Below are 8,994 nucleotides of genomic sequence, written 5' to 3'. Positions count from 1 at the left end.
AGATTAGAGTCCTCCACTCTTAACCCAGCTTACTGGGGGGTAAACGGTAATGACTGGGGAAGGCACTGGCAAACCACCCCGTATTGAGTCTGCTATGAAAACGCTAGAGGGCGTCACCCCAAGGGTCAGACATGACTCGGTGCTTGCACAGGGGATACCTTTACCTTTACCTTTTACTCTTAACCAATCACCATGTGATGGAATAGTAGAACTGGCCATTTTGATGAGTCTCGGCATCTTAATTCATCTTAATTCAAATGTGGCTCTTCCAGATCCTAGTCCAGCACTTTAACCAGTATGCTATGCTCTCACTGAGTCATTGTTTTCATTCAGTCATCCACAATGACTGTAGGTGTAATTCACTGCCTGGGCTTTCATCCTGTCCTCCATCTGTTCCACATATAATATTTCTGGTAAGGCCTTGGAGGAGGAGCATGTCTCATGGCTTAAGTGCCATTCAGTGCTTAACATCCCTTCAGGGTGACTGTCCCACCCCTGAGTGACTTCTTCTCCAACCGGCTTGCCTGTCTGTCCAGCGGCCGGCCAATCACCTTCCATCCCCCACCCCTGACCACCCCCTCCTCCTTCCTCTTCCCTCTGAGGCTCAGAGGCTGCAGATCTCTTGAATGCAATGGGCTTCATCCTAGTGTATACATATAGTTCAACACATACCCCTTTTCACTTTAATGTGCATAGATTCACACTTATTTAATGGAACCTCACTTTTGGTTTTCTCCATGTTTCTTATTTGGAGAGATTAGGGAGTTGTTCATAATCGGCTTTATAACCTGGTGCATGATCCTGAATATTTGGGGTAGGGTGGGATGAAGTTTGTCTGTTGTAGCATTTATTTTATTCTAACAAGGTTTTTGCATTTATGGCTCTGAAGAAGTGGCTACTTGCTGGTGAACCCTTACATTGGACAATGATACTGAAATAATTTTAAAGTGTCTAGGGTGTGTTCTTGGAACAATATGGTGCCTTCTGCAAACCTGGTCATTTTGTAGCTCGCTTTCGATTATGGATCATTGATGCCTGGACAGAATAATGCCAGTCTTAATACAAGTACTCATTCAGGTGGGTGGCCATGTTGGCCTGAAGCCACAAAACAAACTTTGACTCCCGTGCATACCAGGTCATTATTTCTACACGGCATGTTCATCAGGCATGTGAATCTATTGTATGAGATGTTTCATCCTGGACTTGGTGAGTGAAGCTGTCTTGACATGCTTTTCTTATTGCTGTTCTGAAATGGGAGTGGTGAGAATATTCCTATGTTTTGTTTTATTTATTTATTTATTTATTTATTTATTTACTTACTTACTTACTTACTTATTTCTCAGATTTATATCCCGCCTCTCACGACTTTTGTTGCTGCAAGGTGGCTAACAATTAAAACCATAACAATTTCCCCATTAAAAAAAACATTAAAACAATGGCAATATACATAAAGATAGCGGAACACCAATATACACAAGATGGCGGAACAAACTATCACCCAACATAATTTACTAAGTCCAGCTAGACAATCAGCATTAGTTGTTATATAGTACAGAGATGCTCAGCCAGGGTGGGGCCCTTGTTCAAATTCCGGTCAACCCCCTCCCAGCCTCAACCAAATGCTCGGTGGAAGAGTGTCATCTTGCAGGCCCTGCGGAACTTAGACAGCTCCATCAGGGCCCTTAGCTCTTCCAGGAGCTTGTTCCACCAGGCAGGGGCCAAGGCCAAAAAAGCCCTAGGGGCCTGGGACAACCAACAGATTCTTACCCGCAGAGCAAAGGTTCCTGCAGGGGGCGTAAGCAGACAAGCCCTTCAGGTAGGTAGGACCCAGGCCACGTATAGCCTTAAAGGTTAAAATCAAAACCTTAAACTTTTAAAACTTTAAAAAATTTCCAGCTCAATAGCTCAGGTATGGATAAGGAGATATAAGGAAAATGCTTGAAATGCAGTTACAAAAGAGGGAACATGGCTGCAAAAACCCAAGTTGTGCTGTTTTCTGCTACTCAAATAGGCAGCGGAAAATTAAACCGAGACTTCTTTCTTCTATCAGTTAGAAACATTACAACCTGCTACCCCATGATAAAACCTGATAAGAATTATGACAATCCAATCTAGGTCTTAAAGCCAATAGGCTGTTTGACCAGAAAAAGACAATGATATGTCAATAAGTTATCAGTGCTCAATATTCATTAAAAACAAACAAGGCTTAATTGTGGCTGGTATATATTTGCATAATCTAACGTTACATTAAAATCCAGATCCACTAAAAGACTCATTAAACATTAGTTAGAAGAGCAAGCTGGCTTCTTGTTTAGATGAGGATCCAGAAATTTTCTTCTCAGATCCAAATAAATTACACAGAAAAAGAAGAAATGCTTAATAGTTTCTTCAGGAGACTTGTCATGTATACAGACTCTATAGATTCCCTTTCTTGGCTTTTAAATTATCCAAGAAAGACTGCGAGAGGGAGGGAGTTCTAATATAGTAGAAATAATATGGTTACTGGTATTGATTAAAATATGAATATCCAAAGAACATAGGCAAACATACATGACACTTCCCTTTCTGAAAACCTCACCAATTCTTCCACCACGAGGTGGCTACTAACCAAACTGTAAGCACTGCTTCCTTAAGATCAGAAGAGAATCACAAGCCAAATCAGGTAAAGTCAGGTTACCTATGAGCAGGTGAACCCATCCGGGTATAAAAGAATCTAATACTGACACTGAAACTAGTGATTCCATACTTTCTAGATTAGAAGAAGAAGAAAGGTTGGTTTTTATATGCTGCTTTTCTCTCCCCGAAGGAGTCTCAAAGTGGCTGACATTCGCCTTCCCTTTCCTCTCCCCACATCAGACACCTTATGAGGTGGCTGAGGCCGAGAAAGCCCAGATATTCCTGCTCAGTCAGAACAGCTTTATCAGGGCTGTGGCAAGTCCAAGGTCACCCAGCTGGTTGCATGTGAGGGAGCAGGAAATCAAACCCGGCTGGCCAGATTAGAAGTCACTACACCAAGCTGGCTCTCTTAATTTCAAGCCAATATTTAATAACTACTAGCCAGGCTATAAGAGAAATTGTCTTCTGCCCAGCTTCCATTAACAAGGAGGATGAGGTAGTACATCTTGGACATGCTAAAATCAATCGAAGAAAAATTGTCTGGATTATACCTGGGCACATACCCAGGATACCAATTTACACTGGAATGGCATACAAAAACAATGAGGACCCCCCCCCCCAAATGTATCCCAATTGCAGGGCAGGGACAAATTGAGCACCTCAAAAAAAATCCTCAAACTTGTAGCTATACTCTTGGCTTTCAGAGGTATCTCTTTGACATGCAAAGTCCAAGAGAGTGGACCTTGGAATGTAACATTTGGATATTTATGAGTGGACTTCTTCCTTGAGACATTACTATTACTATTACTATTACTATTACTATTACTATTACTATTACTATTACTATTACTATTACTATTACTATTACTATTACTATTACTATTACTATTACTATTACTATTACTATTACTTCTCGCCTCTCCTGACAGCCTCGAGGCGGGTCACAACAACTAACCCCATTAAAATTCCCATTAAAACATCAATCTGCTAACATGACGGCTAAAAATCCCATCCCTCCCCCAATTATCAAAGAGGTGAAGAGGAAAGGATAGGGGAGTAGCGTACATTCCAGCATAATCATTTCAGCCTATAAGACCTAGCAAAAACTAAAACCTTTGTTTTTTTAAAATTAATTACCAGGTGTTCATCAGTGCAATACTGAATGAAGATCTCTGTTCATTGACACAGTCCCATACTGGCTTGCCTCCCCATTCTCCAAGGTGTGGGGGGGATAATAATTACACCGGGAGATGGGTGGGGAGAAATCCTCTGCGAGGCGGGGAATCCGCTGCAAGTTGAGCAGGGAAGAATCTGCTGCAGGATAAAAACTGCTGCAAGGAGAGTGTCCAACGCATGCAACATGCCGCTCCAGCCGGCAGGGCCCACCTGCCTAATCAAACAGCATGGCGACCTCATGGCTGCCAAGCCCAGCCTCCTCCCCGGCCTTTTCACCATGGAAAGCCCTGTGAACGAGGGGAGTGGCACGCCCCATGACCCCAGGGCCACAGAGCCCATCCCATCACTCTCCCAGCACCTGCCTGTAATTGGGTGGGTGCAGCAAGAGCTGAGCCGGGCCCCTGGCCCTCCCAGCTTGCCTAGACAGGTCCTAGATGCCATGGGGAACAAGCAGCTCCCTCAGCATCTCTGGCGAAGAGGGTTAGAGCCACAGAGACTTAAATAGTCACCATGGGTCCCGCCCTTCCCCTTGATGCTGTGCACGCTGCGTACCAGCTGTATGCACACTAAAGGGCCTCTGGGTGGTCACCTGTCTCTGAAAGCCCTCCACCACTTCAATGTTCAGCCAAGGTAAGTCTTGGCTGTGTTTTTACCTGCAATGGATGAATGTTTGAAAAATAGGATGGAATTGGCAGAGATGGCCAAACTCTCTTCTTTAATAAGAAAAAAGACAACATCTGTTTGTGTTGCTAATTAAAAAACCTCCTATAGGCTTTTTGCATGATATGGGGGGGGGGGGGGATAACTGATGGTGTATGGTTTTAAGGATTAAGAAAAAAACATGAGCTTATTTCTTTTATATAATCACAGTGTAGCTGATTACTTTTATTTATATTGGTCATAGATAAAATTGGAAGCCTTTTTCTTTATGCATTTTTGTCTCTCTTCTTCTTTCTCTCTTCCTCCCCTAACATCTATCTTTTATTTTATGTTTTCGAATCTTTAATAAAAGTTATTTGAAAAAGAAATTAGCTTCCAGATGCGGAACTTCTTTGGTTTTCTACAATGACTCCATCTTTTCAGAGCCTGTTCTTAAGTTCAGAAATCTTTGAACCAAATCTTGTTGGATCTGAATTAAATGTCAAAATGCACTGAATCTCTTGGACCCCAAACAGTTATTTGTTCGGTTATCTAAAGTAGCAATCCCCAACCTGTGTGCCGTGGACCACATGTGGTCCTTCGACTAATTGGAGGTGGGCCGCGAAGGACGCCTTCTCCCCCTCCCCCGGCTCTTTAATTCATCCCCCCCAGCCCTTTACAATACACTTTGGGTGTCATTGTCTCCCATCACTCCCAGATGGGACTATCTCGTTGCAGAGAAACAAGCTCAGGGTTCCCATTGATTTGTCATTGTCATGACTTAAAATTTCCATGAAAATAAAATGTTCCTTATGTTCATTGTTGTGGCGTGTCTGTATCTTATTTTGAAGGGATGTTTAAACATTACCATAGCGACCAGAGTGCGCTAGGGCAGTGGTTCAGAGGAAACTACCCCCCCCCCCACACACACCGGGCCTCAGTAAAAGGCGTTGAGTGGTCCCCAGTGATAAAAAGGTTGGGGACCACTGATCTAAAGGAACTGTTAGAAGAACCTCCAGTGCACAAATGCCTCTACCTTATCTGACCATGATTGTTTTGTTAATGAAACAGATGTATTTTCAGGTAGCAAGGGCAAATAGTCTTCATTATATGGATAAATGGATATGGATAAATTTATTAAAAGTTGGATTATCTTAATTATATTTTGGAATGACAAATTATGATATGGAACTTATCCATTATCTTACTGAAATTAAATATTTGATATATTCTGTGTGTATTATCTAAGAACTGTGTTAGTGGTTCCCTTATCTAATTTAGTCATTTCCTTTTCCTTCTTTTTGTTTGTATTTCCTTTCCCCCTTATCTTTAATGTGATTTGAATGAACATGTTGTTAGATTATTCTGTAACCGGGAAAGTAAAACAGATCCCCAGCAATAACTGATCAATAGTTCATCTACAATAGCTTGACACTTTAAACATTATTTGTATTGATTTTTTCTTAAAACAACTACAGATGTATCAGAATCAGGAAATAACTCAGAGCCTGTTAGCTAAAGCAGATGGAGCAGGCAGAGGTCAATAGGTAAAAATTTAATATGCTGATTCTCAGTGGGTTAGAATAGATTATTCTTCCACCCAGGAAAACTCTAGTCTGTGAATGTATTTTGCTCACACTGAGAAACCAACTGATCAAATTGTTTGGGTGGATGGAAAATAATTTGGATCATGTTGACTGAATGCCTTGCCATACATTGTTTGATCTGAGGTGGACAGAAGGCTATGCAGAGGACCTCAAGGTATCATCTCCTCCTCAGTAAGCTGCTGAAGAGTTCGTATGTGTTTCATTCAAGCCAAAAGTGCTTCCTAAAGGTATGCTGGCAATCAGTATGAGGTATTGTTACCCCCAAATGGCTCCCTTGAAGGGAATTATGAGGAATTTGAATAATTATTGACATTGATGATACTAGCAAGAATTTGGGTAATTGCAGGATCTTTTTACAATGTTTATGGGGTCCTTAAGAGACTCTTGTGGTGCAGGGTGGTAAGGCAGCAGTCATGCAGTCTGAAAGCTCTGCCCATGAGGCTGGGAGTTCGATCCCAGCAGCCGGCTCAAGGTTGACTCAGCCTTCCATCCTTCCGAGGTCGGTAAAATGAGTACCCAGCTTGCTGGGGGGTAAACGGTAATGACTGGGGAAGGCACTGGCAAACCACCCCGTACTGAGTCTGCCAAGAAAACGCTAGAGGGCGTCACCCCAAGGGTCAGACATGACTCGGTGCTTGCACAGGGGATACCTTTACCTTTACCTATGAATGGGATAAGGGAGATTGCTGACAGAAAGGAAAGATTGAGCGATTGCATATCTTGATGGCCTTTTAATGCAGATGTGTTGGGAGGGGGACAGTATATGACAGCCTCGTGACACCCTAGTGTCAAGATGAAACTGCATATCCAGCACGTTCTATCTTTGTTTGATGCAGACTCCATTTTCTGACCCCAGAGGTGCCCAGATTGCAATATAATTTTTCTTCCTATGGGGCTATGAAGGATGCCACTGGGGGCCAATCTAGCTTGTCCTTCTAATCATTAAAATAGCAGGGTGTCACCCTGGTTTCAGTATTAACCTGGTTTGTCAGGTCTTGTGATTGTTCCATGCAGACTGGAAGTGCACAGGAACCCCCCTCCCCCAAGGGAAAAAAAAAAACCTCCAATGCAATAGAATTTCAGGGCAACATTGGTGACGGTGGACTTGGCAGTCTTTCAGGAAAGCTTGTCTACTGTTACGACTCATCTTATTCAGGAATGCCTGAAATGACCCTGCAGTGTTGAAACCACTATTCAGCACGGGGTTTGTCTCAAATAGTATGCAGAGTGGTGCTTTTCAGCGCTGAGCTTTCAGAGCCATGCAGGGGTTTCTCGAAAGAGAAAACGGTGATTAGTGAACAGCCTTCTTCTCGGTTATCAGCCTTTCTGCCATGGGTTGATGGCAAGGTGATGATGGTTGTAGCATGGCTGGGGGGAATGGAAATTTTCTTCTTGCAAAATTCTCTTTATTTAGATACAGCCACAAATCCCTCTTTTTCTCTGTCTCAAAGGAATGTATGGCTAGAGCCAGGGCTTTTTCAGCCTTAGCTCCAGCCTGGTGGGATCAATTGCCAGTAGGGTTGTGTGCGGCAGTGTCCGAATCGGCCTGGAATGGCTGACTCGGACACTGCCACACACAGCCCTAATTGCCAGTGGAGACCAGGACCATGGCAAAAACACAAATTCTGTGGGGCCAATAAAGTGGCAATATTCCATTGGGCTTACAGTCGTGGCCAGAACAATAAAACCACATGGGCCTCCCTCTTTCCTCTCAAGGATATCCCACCACTGAACAAATGGCAGAGAAGCAAGTCAACAGAGCATTATGGGGTATGCATTATTTTTACTGGTTTTATTGTCTTTTATTATTGTATTATTGATTTGCAGGCAAGCATTGCATGCTGAAGAAGGCATGTACTCTTGGCTTTTATAACCGGCCACAGCTTTATTAACTGATTAAAACAAATACAACTCTAAAGTGTTGGCAGGCCTTGGTGGTGGAGGCCTGCATGATGTGGTCCGCCAACCATTTTAACTAATCCTACAGCCCAAGGATACCTGAGCCGATCCCATGGGACCCTTGGGACCCTTGCCATGGAGTCACCCTCTGGGAGATGTCCCACCTGGGGTGCCGCTGGAGGCATATACCTGCATTGGCCCACCCCAGGCCCGCTGGCTCCCTGAACCCTGTTTTGCCTTCCCCAGCAGGGGCTGGCTCAGTTCACAGCCTGGCCCCCTCCCAACGGAATCAGGTACCCGTGACCTGACCTCCTTTTAAAGCAGGCTCCTCCCCCTCCACCACCAGAATGGGAACTTCTATCCCTGGTCCCCCCAACACTGCACACCTCCTTCAACCATTGTTCCAATGTGGCCCATACGCCATGGAGCCATTCATCAAGGCCTCAATCTGTGAGGTCCACCCCGTTTGCACTATAGTATGCCTCTATGTCTTTCTCTATCCCAGCATGAACTATCGTCCGACACTCCCCCCCCCAAATGCCTCTGCCCGCTGTGCCACTGCCAGATTGATTTTGTGAACAGATTTACTTACAGTATCTAAAGACCTGCCCCCCCCCCCCACACACACACCAGTTGCCATACTCCATCATGTTGGACCAGATCAGGCATGTATCTGGCAGTCATCATCCCAACATCGTTAAGTCTGCCAGCATGGCACTCTTCAGCTTCACTCTTTTTAATGAAGGCAAGTCATTGCCTCCCAGGTGGATAGCCATCGCCACTGGAGCACCCTTCAAACATGCCGCCTGGTCCCCAACATCCACAAGTGCCGGCCAGAGCATGCCCCAGTGGCCCATCCATGAGATGGCAATTCTGTCTTCAAGCCCAAGATCTTCTCCGTATCCGGTTTACGCCACATAACGCCATGCCCAGTAGACTGGGGCCCACTTGCCAGATGGAAAATACGGCAGAGATCCCTGAAATGAGTCAAGCATGAGTAGGTCCGTACATAAGTCTTGTACACCTTCAAACTCCACCTCCCCAATTTCATGATGTC

This window comes from Paroedura picta, chromosome 6 (genome assembly GCF_049243985.1).
Source record: "Paroedura picta isolate Pp20150507F chromosome 6, Ppicta_v3.0, whole genome shotgun sequence".
NCBI lineage: Eukaryota > Metazoa > Chordata > Lepidosauria > Squamata > Gekkonidae > Paroedura > Paroedura picta.
Note: the sequence above shows the minus strand (reverse complement) of the source record.